Source organism: Notamacropus eugenii, chromosome 4 (assembly GCF_028372415.1).
Source record: "Notamacropus eugenii isolate mMacEug1 chromosome 4, mMacEug1.pri_v2, whole genome shotgun sequence".
NCBI classification, from domain to species: Eukaryota; Metazoa; Chordata; class Mammalia; order Diprotodontia; family Macropodidae; genus Notamacropus; species Notamacropus eugenii.
Genome location: NC_092875.1, coordinates 112689502 through 112708250, shown reverse-complemented (window position 1 = coordinate 112708250; position 18749 = coordinate 112689502). Strand labels below are relative to the sequence as shown.

Here is an 18749-nt window from a genome sequence, read left to right as displayed (position 1 = left end):
ATGCATGTTCTGTATTTTCTGCCTGTGAATGATCACTATATGGGAATTGCAGAGGATTATTCAATTTAATTCAGTTCCATAATATTCATCAGACACATGGAAATCACCATGATAAAAGTGATGCAAATACAGCACCCACTGTGGGCATGCTCTCCCAGTAGGTTGGGTCCTCAAAAGGCAGCTGATTAATTTTCTCCTCATGGTACTAGGAAAAATCAGAAGGTGTGTGACTCTCATGAGCTCCTATTTGATGTATTTCACAGTATCAGTTAACCAGTTGATATCCCCAAATTTTCCCTCAACTAGTTGATACTAGCTTTTACAAAGAAATATTTACTGAGAGGGTATATCAAGGAAAGAAATTACAAAAATATATTCCCAAACTATAGTAGTATAGTGTCTTTTGTATGTAGTTCATCCCTGGGGAGGGTGGGCACAATCTTACAGCACAAAGGTACAAAACTACCCATGTAGTGAAAATACGTGACTTTCTCCTGTCTCAGAGTCCTCACCAAGACTCCTTCTGAATGTGGTATAGTTGATAGATGAACCTTTCCCTTGTTTAGCTTGGCTGGCTCCTTGCTGAAATCAATGTCTCAGTTTCACAGTCAGTCTACTACAGGTTTGGGCCAAGAAGGTAACCTGCCACCTGATCTGGCTGGCTCCTCACTGGACTTGACTACTGCCATCACTGACTCCGAGATGCCAGTTATTGGTGAGACCTTGGAAAGCTTTGATACTTCTCTTGACCTTACCAGTTGCTTGGGTGATTCCAACTTGGCATGTTCATTCACCCTAAGATCTAGAAAGAATAAACACCAAGAGACAACATAAATAGAGATGTATTACATTTACAACTACATGGCCCAGCGGAAAAATTAAAGTAGCTTGAGTTACTTACTGCCCTTCCTCCCACCAAGGGACTCACAGCAATCTAGCTGCCTTAAAGCCAAGAGACTGTCAGAGGAAGAAAGTATACCAAAAAGAGCATAACATATCAAATCTTAGCAGTGCATTCTCAACTCTAGCTCAGCCTCTACTGAATCATTACTTCTACTAGTTTTTCATCAACCAGAAGACTTTTCATCATCAAATAGTCACTTGTATCTGGAAACTGGCTCCCCAGAGTTCTACATCCATGATTGGCAGCAGGAGGAGAATGTGGTCCATTCTTTATAGAACTTACCAGGAAGTTCAAATCTTCACATACTCTATTGGGCTCTCATTTAACCAGTATCTCATTACACAAAGATGAAATAAAACATAGCCTCTACCATCAAAATGTTTACAATACAATGGGGCAGGGCAGTTAAACCATATACACAAATAGTTATTGCATGATGCTAAATGTAATAAACAACCTATTTCCAAAAAGTACAGGATTTGGAGTGGGGGAAATGCATTGGAATCCCAGTTTTGTCACTTACTAGTTTTATGACCTAGGGCAAGTCCCTTTCATTCTATCCAACCCAGTTTCCTCATCTTTAAATATGGAAATTAGACTAGATGAAATTTAAGATACCTTCTAGTTTTAAACTTGTGGTCAATATCTTTGATTGAAAGCAAAGGAGTAACCAATAGAAAGGGCTTAGAGACTTTTGAAAAGGAAGAAATCTCATGTGAGAAAGATTCATCAAGCAGACAGCAACTGAGTGGCTACTTCAAGGAATGAAGGGCATTTAACATTTGGAGATGGGAGAAAAGAAGAGCCAGGCAAGGAAGAGGCCATTTGAAGCATAGGAAGAAACATGAGTGGTGTCACAGAGGCAGGAATTTGAACAGGGACACTAACCCTGAGTAGTCAGTTGGCCTGGAGGAATGAATGAATCCATGATGGGCAGTGTTGTTCAATAAGTCTGGAAAGGTAGGTTATTGGCAGATTGTAAAGATCCTTCAACTCCAGAATAAGGAGATTATGCTTACCTTCCCCTACCACCCCACCCCCCAGATTTATTTAGCAAAAAAAAAAAAAAAAAAATCAAATCTTTTGTAACTGAGTCAATGAAAATAATTCTAATAAAGCAAACTCTTCAAGCAATCCAGCTCTGGGCATAACCTTTACCTTTTGCCTCCAGAGTCTCTGTATCCTGCCCACTATATTGTGGTTGCCTCAACTTCCCGAGCAGATGGTCTGTGCATTTACACTTTTCCTTTTCTCCTTAGGAAAGAGTGAGTAGCACAGAATGAGTAGGCATAGGTGAGTTACTATCTGCAGTATCAGTCTCATTACATTAACTTTGCCCTTAAAGTCACCCCTCTTACAAACTTCTCTATTTCTTGAGGACAGCACCAGTCTCCAGTCTCCCAAATTCAACCTCTTACCTATCTTTAGGGCTGTTCATTTGTATGCAATTGCTTTCTTCAAAGCTACCAATGATATCTGAATTGACAGATCTGATAGCTCTTTATCAGTCTCTGATCCATCTGCATCATTTGATCCCATTGACCCAAACTCTTCTGCTAAACCCTTACTCTCCTCTTTGCACTACCAAAAGCAATGTAGGTGTACCACTTTTTTTAAAAAAAAATTATACCTTCGCATTTCAAAAACTTAGAAACAATTTTTAGCCTGTCTAAAAATATTCCAAATGAAACATACCTTAATTGTTAAAAATATAATGCAACTCCTAATTAGTTTGCAACAGCAATTGATTGACAGCAGGAAGGAAATTTCAACAAGAACTTTTGAATAATTAGTGGCTCGACATTTAAAATAAACAACATGACTTTGGAAGCACAGCCAACAATGGGTTGTTTATCTTTCTGAGTTGCCTTTCAGCTTTGACAACCAAGCTTAGACAACCATTAAGATAAAGTAGCAAAATAAACTCAACTTAGAACGTCTTTAAATCCCTATATCACAAAATTTTCAACCAATAGTTTCAAAAATAATTGAGCATATCCTATCCTATCATTCTCAATGAGATAACAAAAGAGGTCACAAGTATCATTTTTAAAAAATATCTATTTTATCTTTTTAAATATATTTTTTGTGTCTATTTTACACCATATAAGATTATTAATACTGTAGTATATTTATATTATTCATTAACAAATACATAGTAGGATATGCTCAAGAATTTTTTTACTGATAGAAACATACAAATTTTTTATAAGTTTGGGGACTACTAGATAAGATGATCTCTAAGGGTCTTTCCAGCCCTGAAATTCTATGATTCTATGATTTTTGTCCCTTTGGTTGTAGGATAGGACTATTTCTCCCTTCAATGGTACAGACTTCCTCTTGGACCCTAAACAAATGCTTTTTAGTCCACTCTGTGGAACTTAGTTTTAATAATGACCAATTCAGCTCTGGAGAGGCTGGAGAGAGGCTTCTCAGTGGGTGGGGCAGCACAAGGCTTGAGTTGCCTCTGGGCCAGGCTCTCAGATGGCACCCAAATGAAAGTGAAGGTCAGGCCCACCAAACATTCCTAGGCATCCCCCCATCCCCCCTCCCTGCCATTCCTCCTCAAGCCTGAACTTGTCTAGAAGCCCAAGGTGGGCTTTTGCCCCTTTAAGGGCCCTTTGTCCCTTTAAATTTTGCCCTAAAAATAATATATGTTATCAGAATAAGACAGGATTGCCATCCTGGACAAGAAGGTTGCCTGTGATTATAAAAACACATATCTCCATTTATCAGATCAGTTGGCTAAAGACTTGAATATTTCTGTGTGCTGGATGTGTTCATCATATTTCTGATTTCTTGGAAAGTTCTATGCTAATGATACCTGTACCACAGGCACTTCTAAATCTATATATGTCTTTGCTTTAAAGGAAACACACTGACTAGTGATGTTATAATCTGGTTAAATTCCTTTGAATAAGAGCATAGCAATTTCAGTGGTACTATCTGATTCCATCATAGAAAGCTCCTTTACTGCATGGTCTAAAAAGACCTCTTTTGTTTACTGCTCACAGCAGATGGGTTCCAGTAGGCCACAATCATTTTAACGGTATACTAACCATTTCTTAGTGAACATCACAGTATTGATTCACCTATATGTTTTTTTCTTACTCATCGATTACTAATGTTAGTCTGACCCTTAAAAATACCTGTTTGATTTGTAGTAATAGTGCCTACTTGTGATTACCTGCAAACTGGTCAGATCCTACTTTATCAGGTACTTAAACCAGACTATGGTACCTTCTCCAACTCCCATCAACATTCTTTGGATGTTAAAGAGGTATCTCTCTGGGACAAAACTTGAAAGCATGTGCAGTACTCCCATCCTATGGAATTACTAAAAGGATTATAAAGAAATGAGTCTTTGCCCAGACTCGTGGCACAGTTCCTGCCACTGAATCCCTTGATGAGATTATAGCTAAAATTAGGGGATTAGCCTTCTCCAATTGCATGGCTGTGGATTTCAGGCCAGGTAATAAAGGAGATGATATGTTCTTATTAGAAAAGAATGCTTTGCTTACATCCTGATTCTGTTCTCACAGGATGCCAGCCTTCTGTATTCAAACTGAGTATTATGTTCCTTGAAAAGTGACCCATTTCTGAATTCAAAAACATAAGAAGAAAATGTCTCCCCCAAAAACCACAAGATTGAAGGATCTCAGAAACTTGCATTGATTATTACTGTTGTTTTCTGATATTACCACATAACAGTTGCAAAGCTCACTTTCCTGTATCTTGCCAAATAATATGAAGGATGACTCAGAAGTAGGGACTGGCTTAGCCACTTTAACACTCAACACTTAGGCACTGGTAGCAGGAGCTCACCGAATTGAGTCCCCAAAAGAACCTTTGAAATCATTCCCAAGTTGCTATGACCAGGAACCAAGATTAATCTGAATCCAAAAGGAACCTGGATCACCTGTTCAGAAACAACCTTTAGACAAATAAAAAGCTTAAGTATTTGTTATCCTGACCATTGGACAAATTAAAACTTCATCCCAGAATTTAGAGCTGGGAAGTTAGAAATCATATAGTCCTACCTCTTCGTTAAGTTAAAAAGGAACCTGAGGCTGAAAGAGCTTTGACAAAAGGGTTCTCTTTTGTATCAATAATTAATGTTGAATCAGTACCAAGGTTTTTTACCTTTTCTACTTCCTCATCCAGAAACCAATCAGCATTGGAAATCTTTCTAAATGACTTGCCCAAAGAGCCCAAACAGGAAGGCTGAGATCTAATCAGGCAATAAAAGAAAGTCTAGGCTAATGGGTGCATGGCTACTTTTTGTGTGGGCAGATAGGTCTGGGGAAATGTGAATCCTCCCTTTTGTTAGACAGGTGATACGGAAGTTGAGAATAGTTGACCAAGATCTGGGTAATTGAAGTTACCTACCCTAATACCCTAGTTGTAATATAGCCACCTGTCCTCATTTATTCTCTCATTATTAATCAGAGGTGATTGCCACCCTCAGCAACACCTGCTCTTCCAAAGGCAAATAAATTGTGAACTCACCACCATGGGGGTCTTTGGTCTAAAAGAGAGAGCAAAATGACCATCCTTTTATTAAAATGCTGGCACTATTAGGAAAAAGTATTAAATTACCCAGAAATTATGTCTCTTGATTTTTTTTAAACATCACAAAAGTTAAATGAATTTCCCAAGGTCATACAGGTTTGTAGTTGTAGGTAAGCAGAGAGCTTACCTACAACACAGAGAGAGAGCAGCAGGCTTGAGGTCAGGAAGTCCTAATTTCAAATCTGACCTCAGGGACTTAGTAGCCATGTAATCCTGGGCAAGTTACTTAACCTCTGTTTACTTCAGTTTCCTCATCTATAAAATGGAGATAAAAATAGCACCTACCTCCCAGGCTTGTTGTGAAGAGAGAATGAGAAAATAATTATGTAGCATTTAGTACAGTTCCTCGCACATAGTAAGCATCATAGAAATGTCGGCTGGTCATAGTAGTAATAGTAGCAGCTACACTAGCAGTGGTAACAATGGTGGCGCCTTGGGTGGTGGTGGTGGTAGTAGCAGTAGTAGTAGAAGTAGTAGTAGTAAACTCCAACACCTATACTCTTTCCACTGAACCTCACTACTCCTTGACAATTTGGAATCTTGGCCTATGTATAAACTGTATCTTAACAGTCCCTAAGAAGTCCCTCCCCAAAGGCTCACTCAGAAATGAAGTTTACAAGACATTTTTCCCAACTAGCTTTTATCATGACAAGTAATTATTAAAAGTATTTGAACAACTTTGTCCTACTTTTCAAAAAACTGCTTGAATAGATTTTCAAATATCTATCTGGGTTGAAACAAGGCATCATTTCTTTTGGGAGAACAGGGAGAAAAAGAGATCTACTTTGTGTAGATAGCATTATAGGCATTTGTCCTGCTTATACATATTTTTTCTTTTCTCTTCAGCAACCGAAATCTTGCCCTCCAGTGAACTGGCAGCCTGGTGGATGTGGGTCCTCTGTCCAAAAGCACATCCACACTTTCTGATCCTATGCCAGTTTTTCCCATCTCTTTCACTAAGCATTCACAAGATCATATCATTTCAAAGTAAGAAGGATCTCAGAGGCTTTTTAGTCAATCTTTCCCTGAAAAAAAATGTCCTCCTCAACATGAACAACAATTATGCATTAAGTTTTTGCTTAAAGACCTCAAAGGAGCTTGGGAATGGTAATCTAAAATTATATCAAGGTCAGTTTTGAAGGAGAGTGGACAGCTGGATTTCTACAAGAAGATAAAGGGAAGAAAATGCTGAGATGCTGTGCTGAAGATGGCTTGAATGAGTATCCAGACCAGAAAACTGTATTAGATGATGTTCCTCCCCAGACTGCTGTAGGAAATGGAACCTCTAAATGGACAATTCATTGACTTACCTTTTTCTTTTGAGTTTCTGTATCTATACTTATAAAAGAGGACTGCCCCCTTGTAATTTGTCAATGTATTGGTCAATTTTGGTCCCTTCCCATATTCATATAAAAGGAAATAGATGAAGGGAAGAATTCATAGGGGAAGGAAAACGAAAAGGCATTAATTGGATTTAGGTATGGAAACAAAAATTTTTAATAAAGAAAAAAAGGGTGGAGTTTGTGGAAAACAAGGAAGGTGTTGTGTTTCCACAGGGTTAAAACTCATTCCAGCTTTAAGTGGTCAGAGTTGTGACCTAGCACAGTCAGAATAAAGGTCAGAAACTTGAACTATTTTGGGGAGAGCCTATCAGAGAGGAGAACATGAAGTCACATGGTCAGAGAATGGTATGACATGGACTCCAAAATTTGGAACAGCATAAAGGAGATTGGATTGGTCTAAACAAACTGTAGTCTTCCTATAGCCTTACTTGAGAGCTACCTGTCCATTCAGGGGGAATGAAAGTACAATTAATAAAAGCTTTCCTGATTTCAAAAAAACAAAAGACCTCAAAGGAAAGAAAATCCACCACATCCTAAGGCTGTCCATTTCACTTTTGGATGATTTAGGTGTTTTAATTTAGATACTGAATGTTTTAATTTAGATATCTCCTTCTCAGGTAATAGTAGTAGTAGTAGTAGTAGTAGTAGTAGTAGTAGTAGTAGTAGTGAAATAATAATAATGACATTTATATAGTGCTTCAACATTTACAAGCTTCTTTTATAAATATTATTCATTGTATCCTCATAACAGTCTGTGAGGTAGGTGCTATTATTATCCCCTTTATACAGATAAGGAAAACCGAGGCTAAAAGCAATTAAGTGACTTGCCCAGAATGATATGGCTAACCCTAATTTTTGGATAGGATTTGAACTCAGGTTTGTAACTCGAGTCACTTATACTATGCCATCTTGTTTGCCACCTAGACCAAAGACTGGTCTCCTAGAGGACTTAACTCTTTCACCTTCAGAAATTCTGCCCCGGGGACCCATCCCATATTCCTAAACTTGTTCCAGCCACAATTCACTCAACTCCCTAGCTGTCATCTCTCCAGCTATCTTGCTACTACACAATTATTTTCCATTTTCCAACTCATTCATCCCATCCTAGTTTCCAATCTTGAAACTACATTGAAACTAACAATGCTATTACATCCTTTCTACAAAAAGACTGTGTCGATCTACTGCCTACCCTACCCTTCTGCTCAATATCTCTTTAACCTCCCAAACTAATACTACTTTCCCTGGCTACTACTTCCCTATTTGTGCTCCTTGAGGGCAGAAACTGTCGTCGCTTTTGCATTTATATTCACAACACTTATTATAGAGCTTGGAGCATAATAAACATTTAATAAATACTTTTTCATCCATTCATTCATAGGACTTTTTTTCTCACCCCGATATTAAAATGGCTCTATTTCATCAAATTGGATGTTCCCCTGATGACCCAGATCAAATCTATCCAAATCTATCTATTTCATGAGACTCCTGTCCATGTCTTTTCATCAGCTCACCTCAGGAGGCCCACCCAGCATCAGGAAGTCACACCTTTCTTTTTCCCGAAATAATGAGAATAACAGTAGATCACTCTATCTGTCCACATACCACTCCTCACCCTTGCCACATAACCGGTCTGTCTTTTCTTATCATGCAATTGCTTCTTGAGATCTTTGATTTCCATTCTTCTTCAGTCTCATTTCTTCTGCTACAGCCTGGCTGCATCCACTGATGAAATCCTAAAGCTGCCCAGCCCCAATATTCTAACTTCTTATGGGTCACACTGAACATACTGACCCCAGACCCAATCCACATATTTGAACAGGTGTGTTCTTGTACCCAACCACAATCACATCACTCATTTAGCCCAAGACAGGACCACAATACCTAACTATCCATCTTGACCAGACAGGACCACAATAGCTAGCCAATCAGAAAGAGGCATGACTAGGATGTTTGATCACTAAACCATGGAAGGGAACCCCTTCCCTATTATCTAATTACTTAGCAAACCCTTCCTGACTTTCTAATATCATTCATATTCCTATATTCTACATAAATTTTTATTGTGTGATTAACCTCATGTACTCTATAAAATTGTCTGTCTTAACTTACTGAAATTACAACTTCTTCTAAGGAACTTAGCCACTCACCAGAGTGGGAAGCTCAAATCCACAATAAATCCTGGAGTTGGTCTGAATCTTTGAAATTCTTTGAAACATTCTGTCGCATCACAACCTGACCCTCCTCACCCACTATATACATTTCTGTTTCCTTTTCTGTGGAATTTCTTTAAAAAATTTCAGAGACTGTTACGTTCCACATTTTATTGCCATTTAAGAACACTTTTAGAAAGTTATTTTATTGATTTCATAGGAAGCTTAAGGTCAGGAAAGGAGTTTTGAATTTTCCTAAAGACAACCCAGCCTGTTCTCCTCATTTTCTTCAGCTTTGGACCCAACTAATAATCCATTTTCACTGTCTTCACCAAACATATATACCGTATGTATATATATATAATGTATATATGTATGTATGTATATGTATATATACGTATATATATATATATATATACATATATATATATATATATACGTATGTATACACCATATATAACCAAACATACATATGGACAAGCTCTATAGTTTATTCATGCATCCACTTAGTCATTGCTGTATAGATCGTCAGGTTGAGCTCTTTAAAAGATCAGAGATCTTTTCCAGGATGTTTTTCTAAGACCTGTCATGCTCAAACAGGAGGATTTGGAGAGCTTTATCACCCACAGGAAATCCCTCTTTAACTGGTCTGTATATCACAGTGGCAAGCATTTTTCACAAGTGCATGTCTCTATTTTAGGACTTGCCTAAGGATTATGATCAGAAGAGCATTGAACAAGGTTATTTCTGTCATTAAATCCACCAATGAATATTTAATGATTTTGATGTATCAAAAGATAACTTATTGAAAAAACAGCATCTAAGATAGCATTTTGGCCCATTGAATCAAGTATTATTTCATAATCAACAGAAAGTCACCAGAGTAGAATTTTACCTTCTCTACATCTTTTGATTGATTGTGCAATGAGAAATATGTGGTCCATTATTAAACAGCCCTTTCAAAAGTCTGTTTGTTCACTATTACTACTTTCATTAAGGTGTTTTTAATTCAAATATAGCTGACTCCTCTATTAGATGTATTGGAGAGAGCAGCTATGGGAGAGCAGCTATATGTTAGTAGGCATTAATGCTCTCTCCATCTTGGGGGAGTGACAGGTAGGGGGACAGGGGAAAGAAGTGACAAGGTCTGAGATTATTTTCCCCCATCTTCGGTGTCTCTCCTTCCTTTACACACCATATGTATTGAACAGTCACACAATCTCATTGCCTCCAACATGGATCTCCTTTACATAAACTTGAGCCTGTAACAATGCCTTTCCTGTCTTTTCTCTTTATTGCCATTTCTACTTTCCCTATTAACAGAGGTATTTTGGAACCAGTTCTAATGAGCTTGCTAGACAATTGTTAAATTTTCAGTGTGAACATTTGCACCTTTGCAATTAAATACAAATCAGGGATTAATTTATTTTTTGTGGCTGTCCAGACTTAAGAAAGTGTTAATAAAGAAGATTAAACTCATAAGTGAGTGTGCATACCTCTCCCCTGCCCAAAAAACTCTGATTGCCAAACATTGACCAACACACCTCTATTTTTCTCTATAAACATTGCTTTAGCTCAGCAGGAGTGCTGCAGAAGGCTCTGGTAATGAAATTGTCACCAAACTTGAGTCCTGATTTACACAGTGCTTTGAAGTTGGAGAAGTGCTTTATATTCATTTTCTCGCTTGAGCCTCACAACATCCTTTCCTATAAGCTCATCGGTAACTGTGAAATTAGCACCCACATGTGGTGGTTCCACAGTCCCTGACAGTGAAAGCAGTTTGTAAAATATTTCATAAATCTTTCCCATTTTTCTTCTATTTATTTTCCTCCTATTTTTGTCCTTATATACTCATGGGATGACTTTGCTTATCAAGATATCTTGCCAAGCTTTCATTAAACTGGTTCTTTCCTCCACCTTTCTAGCTACTTAGGATTCTCCATTGTTTGTCTTTCACTGACCTAGGTTTACAGAAGCCAGGATCATTTCCATTCCACCAGAAGATACTGGGGGAGGTTGTCAGTGAGACAACTGAAACAGCACAAAACACATACTAATGATGAATTTCTGCAGCAGAATCATTTCCCTACTTTAAAAGACAGTCCAAATGTACAAGGGAGCATGTGCCTAGGAAAGCAGTCAATTTATTTTTTTTTATTTTTTATTTAACTTTTAACATTCATTTTAACAAAATTTTGGGTTCCAAATTTTCTCCCCTTTTGTCCCCTCCCTCCCCCTGAAACACCAAGCATTCTAATTGCCCCTATCACCAATCTGCTCTCTCTTCTACCATCCCTCTCTGCCCTTGTCCCCATCTTCTCTTTTGTCCTGTAGGGCCAGATAACTTTCTATACCCCTTTACCTGTATTTCTTATCTCCTAGTGGCAAGAACAGTACTCAACAGTTGTTCCTAAAACTTTGAGTTCCAACTTCTTTACCTCCCTCCCTCCCCACCCATTCCCTTTGGAAGGCAGGCAATTCAATATAGGCCAAATCTGTGTAGTTTTGCAAATGACTTCCACAATAGTCGTGTTGTATAAGACTAACTATATTTCTCTCCATCCTATCCTGTCCCCCATTACTTCTATTCTCTCTTTTGATCCTGTCCCTCCCCATGAGTGTCGACCTCAAATTGCTCCATCCTTCCCATGCCCTCCCTTCCATCATCCCCCCACCCTGCTTATCCCCTTCTCCCCCACTTTCCTGTATTGTAAGATAGGTTTTCATACCAAAATGAGTGTGCATTTTATTCCTTCCTTTAGTGAAATGTGATGAGAGTAAATTTCATGTTTTTCTCTCACCTCCCCTCTTTATCCCTCCACTAATAAGTGTTTTGCTTGCCTCTTTTATGAGAGATAATTTGCCCCATTCCATTTCTCCCTTTCTCCTCCCAATATATTTCTCTCTCACTGCTTGATTTCATTTTTTTTAAGATATGATCCCATCCTCTTCAATTCACTCTGTGCACTCTGTCTCTATGTGTGTGCGCATGTGCATGTGTGTGTGTGTGTAATCCCACCCAGTACCCAGATATTGAATAGTTTCAAGAGTTACAAATATTGTCTTTCCATGTAGGAATGTAAACAGTTCAACTTTAGTAAGTCCCTTATGACTTCTCTTTGCTGTTCACCTTTTCATGCTTCTCTTCATTCTTGTGTTTGAAAGTCAAATTTTCTTTTCAGCTCTGGTCTTTTCATCAAGAGTGCTTGAAAGTCCTCTATTTCATTGAAAGACCAATTTTTCCCCTGAAGTATTATACTCAGTTTTGCTGGCTAAGTGATTCTTGGTTTTAGTCCTAGTTCCTTTGACTTCTGGAATATCCTATTCCACGCCCTTCGATCCCTTAATGTAGAAGCTGCTAGATCTTGTGTTATTCTGATTGTATTTCCACAATACTTGAATTGTTTCTTTCTAGCTGCTTGCAATATTTTCTCCTTGACCTGGGAACTCTGGAATTTAGCCACAATGTTCCTAGGAGTTTCTCTCTTTGGATCTCTTTCAGGAGGTGATCAGGGGATTCGTTCAATATTTATTTTGCTCCCTGGTTCTAGAATCTCAGGGCAGTTTTCCTTTATACTTTCATGAAAGATGATGTCTAGGCTCTTTTTTTGATCAAGGCTTTCAGGTAGTCCCATAATTTTTAAATTGTCTCTCCTGGATCTATTTTCCAGGTCAGTTGTTTTTCCAGTGAGATATTTCACATTATCTTCTATTTTTTCATTCTTTTGCTTTTGTTTTGTGATTTCTTGGTTTCTCATAAAGTCATTAGCCTCCATCTGTTCCATTCTAATTTTGAAAGAACTATTTTCTTCAGTGAGCTTTTGAACCTCCTTTTCCATTTGGCTAATTCTGCTTTTGAAAGCATTCTTCTCCTCATTGGCTTTTTGAACCTCTTTTGCCAATTGAGTTAGCCTATTTTTCAAGATGTTATTTTCTTCAGCATTTTTTTGGGTCTCCTTTAGCAGGGTGCTGACCTGCTGTTCATGCTTTGACTGCATATCTCTCATTTCTCTTCCCAGCTTTTCCTCCACCTCTCTAACTTGATTTTCAAAATCCTTTTTGAGCTCTTCCATGGCCTGAGTCCATTGAGTGGGCTGGGATACAGAAGCCTTGACTTCTGTGTCTTTCCCTGATGGTAAGCATTGTTCTTCCTCATCAGAAAGGAAGGGAGGAAATGCCTGTTCACCAAGAAAGTAACCTTCTATAGTCTTATTTCTTTTCCCTTTTCTGGGCATTTTCCCAGCCAGTGACTTGACTTCTGAATATTCTCTTCACACCCACTTGTCCTCTGGATCCTCCCAGCCAGCACTTGGGGTCTGAGAGTCAAATGGTGCTTCCCAGCCTCAGGGCTTTGGGTGGGGGCAGGGCTGCTAGTCAGTGTGAGATTAAGTTCAGGTGCTCAGGTCAGGGCAGGGCCGCCTCATGGGGCTCAGTTCCCTCAGGGGGTTTATGCAGAGACCTTCAACAATGGATCCTGGCTCCTGCCTGCTTGCGGAGCTCCAGTCTGCTCCCGCCTCTGCTGCTGCCTCCCGAGGGGGCCTGAGTTATGGGGGCACCCCACTCCCCTCTCGACCTACCAAAGAGACCCTCTCACCAACTCCCATCACCTGTGGATGGAGGGACCCACGTGGCCGCTGGTGATCCCGTCCCTGAATCCTGCTCGGATCTGCTCCTCTCAGTGCCACGTGGCCATAGCAGGGCTGGGCTCAGATGGGCAGCGCGACGGAGATTTTGAGAGAGGTTTGCAGGGCTCTCTGAAACAGAAATCTCCTCTGCTCCAACGTTCTGTGGCCTCTGCTGCTCCAGAATTCACCAGGAGTTCTTTTTTACAGATGTTCTACGGGCTGTGGGTTCAGAGCTATGTGTATGTGCGTCTTTCTACTCCACCATCTTGGCTCCGCCAAAAGCAGTCAATTCAAACTTATGGAGCGGCAAGTCCATCCACCAGCTCATCCATAAATATTGATTAAGCACCTTCTATGTTCTAGTGCTAAATTCTAGTTGATTGTTCTAAGTGCTAGGGATAAAAAGAAAGGGAAAAAATTTACTAAAACCAGTTTCTGCACTCAAGGAGTTCACAATGTAATGGAGGAGACAATACATAAAAAAGAAACTGAGAAGGTGGGAAAGAGGGATCAGGAGGGTGAGAGGGTATCATGAATGAGGGGGCAGGATGATGTTCTGCAGCTGGGAAATGATGAGACAGCTGCCATCAGCTGAGAAGATAGAGAGAGGAAAGGACTATGAGAGACTTGAGAGGGAAGTGCTGTGAGATGCTTGAGAGGGGAGTTGATGAGGAACAAACATTGTTGATGGTGGAAGAGCGAATAAGGTCGAACTAGACCCACCATACCAAAATGGAATATCCTGGGCTATAGAGGGAGTTGGACAAGTAGGATCACTCTAAGTAATCCTTCACTGGACAGAGACTAGAGGGAAATAAACCTCATACAGAGGTAAAAGGGAAGAGGGAAAGTCTTGCTATTAAAACAGGAAGTAGAAGGCATGCAAGCTTGTAAGCTTCATAAAATGTGAAAATCAAACAAAAATTAATTGGTGAGGGGATGAGGATAATTGGATAAAGTTGGAAAATGGGCATTACAGTGCAAAGTATTTAAGAGAGGAGGGTTCTGAAGCTGCCCCTGCCGCCAGTTACCTGGGTGACCTTGGTTAAGTTTCTACTTCATTTTCCTCCTCTATAAGGAGTAGGAAAAAATCAGCCCCTTCCAGCTCTTACATTCTGTACTTCTACAAAATGTAAAGGGAAAGGAGTTGGCTTCTCTCCTCTTCTCTGCCCCAGTCCTTCCTTTTCCTTCCCCTAAGGCCTAGGCCTATAACTATTCATCAGAAATGACCTTTTTAGCCTTGGAGTAGAACAGAGATACAAAAAAAACACATATGGAAACATTCCCTTCATCACCCAAGAGAGAAGATACAGGTTAATCAGAGCAGTTTCACAATTGGTTGGGCTTTGAATAATCTCTTCAACCTGCCCTCTATACTGGAAAATCCAGAGTCAGAACTCTAATTCCATACAGTTCAGCCCTCTTCAGGACCAAGACACCCTCCCTTTTCAGGTGAGCTGCTGCTTGGTGACTGAGAACTGGGCAGGGGCCTTCCGAGCTGGCACTAACACACTGGAGGCCCTCACCAGTACATGAATTAATGGCTTGAAAATTGGATGGGAAGGAAGGGTATCCTTCAGTATCTTAGTTAGGAAATTCTGCACTTTCTGTGATTCCTGAGAATTCTAGTGCAACGTTAAGGTCTTTTCAGGTATGTAGATCAGAATGCTGGGCCTGGAGTCAGAAAGATTGGAATTCAAACTCAGCTTCAGACACTTACCAGCTATTACCATGGGCAAGTCATTTAACTTCTGTTTGCCTCAGTTTCCTCAACTGTCAAATGAGGATAATAATAGCACCTAACCTCACAAAGTTTTTGTGAGAATCAAATGAGATACTGTCAAGTTCTTAGCAAAGTGCCTAGCACATTGGAAGTGTTATATAAATGTTAATTATTATTAATATTATTAAGGAAAGGAGGTTAGTAAAGATAAAGACCAAAATGACATCTTGGTGTGCACATGAGGATTTTAAGATTGCTTGTAATAACATCCCGAATCCCAGAGATCTGTGGTCCAGCAGTTGGTAATCATGGACCCAGTGGGGGTGTCTCTAGTCCATTCTATAGAACACATAAGTAAGGATTATGAAAGATTATCAATAAGATTTGCAAAGGATAGGAAACTGGGAACAGGTTAAGTAGAATCCATACCAGTGGAAGAAAGACCCACGTGGATAAGCTCCATCAAAGTATCCAAATGACTTATAGTGGAATGAAGTCTTTCCTCACCTCTTTCTCCTAGAAGGTCCTTGAACTTCCTTCCAAGTCCAGCTTAGTTAGTTATTAAGCTGTCAACTCCTGACCTTAGTGTCCTCTGTGTGTGTGTGTGTGTCTCTCTCTCTGCTTCTCCCTCTCTCTCTTTCTCTCTCTCTCTCTCTCTCTCTCTCTCTCTCTCTCTCTCTCTCTCTCTCTCTCTCTCTCTCTCTCTCTCTCTCTCTCTCACCATATTTGATCATAATCTTACCTTTCTATCTCTAACTATGCCTAATTCCTCTTTATTCTCAATATGACCTTCAATCCCTCTATTGCAGGGCATCAACCCTGCTCTAGCTACACTCTCCTCCCTTCCAATTCTTCACTCATTAATGAACCAGTTCAAATCTGCACTGTTCTCTGTTCTTGAATCCCTTGCTCCCTTGTCCTTTAGGAGATCACAATTTGTCAAACTCCAACACTGGATTACTTTTATTATCTGCCTTCTTTAATCTTGTTCTCATCTTACTGAATAGTGCTAATAAAAATTAAGAAATTATGCAGATTCTATGCATTATTAATTTATGCTAGGTACATTACAGAAATTCCATTTAAAATAGCCAAAGACAATATTAAATATTTGAGAGTCTACCTATGGAGAGACACATAAAAACTATATGAACACAATTACAAAACACTTTTCACATACACATACGCATGTACACACAGACAGAAACAATTGGAGAAATATTAATTGTTCATGGGTAGGCCAAGTCAATATAATAAAAGTGACAATTCTACCTAAATTAAGTTACTTTTTCAGCACTATATCCATCAATTGCCAAAGAAGTTATTTTATAGAGCTAGAAAAAAATTCATCAGCAAAATTCATCTAGAAGAATTAATAGTCGAGAATATCAAGAAAATCAATGAGAAAATAAAATTAAGTAAGGCAGCCTAGCAGTAGTAGATTTCAAACTACATTACAAAGTGATAATCATGAAAATAATCTGGTACTGGCTAAGGAACAGAACAGTTAATCAGTGGAATAGATCAGGTACACAATATACAGAAGTAAATAACCATAACAGAACCAGAACATTGTACATAGTAAAAGCAGTATTGTAATGATAATGAACCGTGAAAGACAAAACTACTCTGATCAATACAATAGTCCATAATATTTCCAAAGGACTCATGATGAAAAATGCTATCCACTTTTAGAAAAAGAATTAATGAACTCTGAGTACAGATTGAAGCATATTTTTCACTTTCTTAATTTTTCTTGCATTTTTTAGCAATATGACTAATATGGAAATATGTTTTTCATGACTTCACATGTATAATGGGTATCATATTCCCAATGGATGGGAAGGAGCTGGAGGGAAGGAGAGAATTTGGAACTCAAAATTTAAAATGAATATAAAGTTAGTGATTATTTTTTAATTTATTCTAGACAATCTAAATTTGCCTCATACTTCACTGAAGAAAATTGAGATCATTCATTGAAAACTCCTCTTATCCACTCCTCCACATCTCATGCAACTCAAACATCCCCCAATAACTTCTCTCTCACTTGGGTCTCTGATGAAAAAGTAGCCTTTCTCTTTGCCAAGACCAATCTTTCTCTCTGTGTCCTTGATCTCATATCCAGTAAATAGTTCCCAGCATCATCCTTACTCTCACCAATCTTTAGTCTTTCCTTAATAATAACATTGCTGATGCCTGTAAACATGCTCAGTCCTTAAAAACAAAAAGCCAAGGTGATTTTCCTAAAACACACATCTGACCATGTTACCTTCATGTTCAATGAGCTCCAGTGACTTCCTTCTGTCAGTTAGTTGGTTTTTCAGTTGTCTGACTCTTCATAACTTCATTTGACTTTTTTTGGGGGGAGGTGGCAAAGGTACTGGAGTGATTTGCTATTTTCTTCTGCAGATCATTTTACAGATGATAAACTGAGGCATACAGGGTTAAGCAACTTGCTAGTAAGTGTCTGATCAAGATTAAACTCTAATCTCCCTGACTCTAGGATTAACAGTCTATCCATTGCACTACCTAGCTGCCCTATAAGATCCAGCTACAGCAGCCTATTTTTATTTCCTCAAATTTGATATTTTATCTCCTTTGCCCATTCTTCTGCATTTCCATGCCTAAAATGTTCCTTCTCACTTGTACCTCTTACTTTTCCTGGCTTTCTTTAAGACTCAGATGAAATGCCACCTTCTGTTGGAGACCTTTCCCAACACATCTGTTACCCCTTCCCACTCACCCTAACTAGTCATGTCTTCCTCTCTCAGACTTCCTTCCATCTATTCTGTATTTGAGTGTAAATAACAATTGTTTCTGTTTTGGCCAGGCACCCTGAGAGTCTTCCCTTCCCAGATTGATTTTTTGTTTTTGTTTTTTTATTAGGTAAAAGAAGACATTCTTTGCCTTATTTCTTACCTTGCTTTAATCATTGAATGAACATTTCCTCAGTCAAAATGAGACCTGGGAAAGACCTTAGCTTAAAAAGGCCAAGGTCTCCCACTGCATCTGGGGCCATCTCCAGTCATCCTGATCTATATCTTGCCAGTGGACACAGATGACTCCAGAGGAGAGAGTGAGGCTGGTGACTCTGCACAGCCCTCCCTCACTTAAATTCAGTTCACTTGCGAATCAAGGCATCACCTCCCTTCAAGAATGAAGGACAAACAATAATTCTGTACATATCTTGTACGTACCTAGCTATCTACCTGCTATCTGTCCCCCATTTGAAAATGAGTTCCTGGGGAGTCAAGATTTTTTTTCTGTTCTACCTCTGTATCTCAGATGTTTATGACAGCTCCTGGCATGACATAAGCTTTTAAAAACTACTTGTTGACTTTCCATGGTTATCCTCCCTCCAACTTCCTCTGACTCTACAGTGATTGGCCAGAAAGATGGTTTATTTAGGCTCGAGAAGAAGAAAAAGGCTGA

General features: G+C 39.1%; 1 long non-coding RNA gene across 1 annotated transcript; it reads right to left on the bottom strand.

The window, feature by feature from the left end:
- Positions 1 to 233: 233 nt before the first annotated feature.
- Positions 234 to 18745, bottom strand: LOC140500498 (uncharacterized). Its single transcript, XR_011965762.1, has 2 exons — positions 18237 to 18745; positions 234 to 802 (listed from the first exon to the last, which is right to left on the bottom strand). It is a non-coding gene; the product is annotated as an uncharacterized lncRNA (long non-coding RNA).
- Positions 18746 to 18749: the final 4 nt, after the last annotated feature.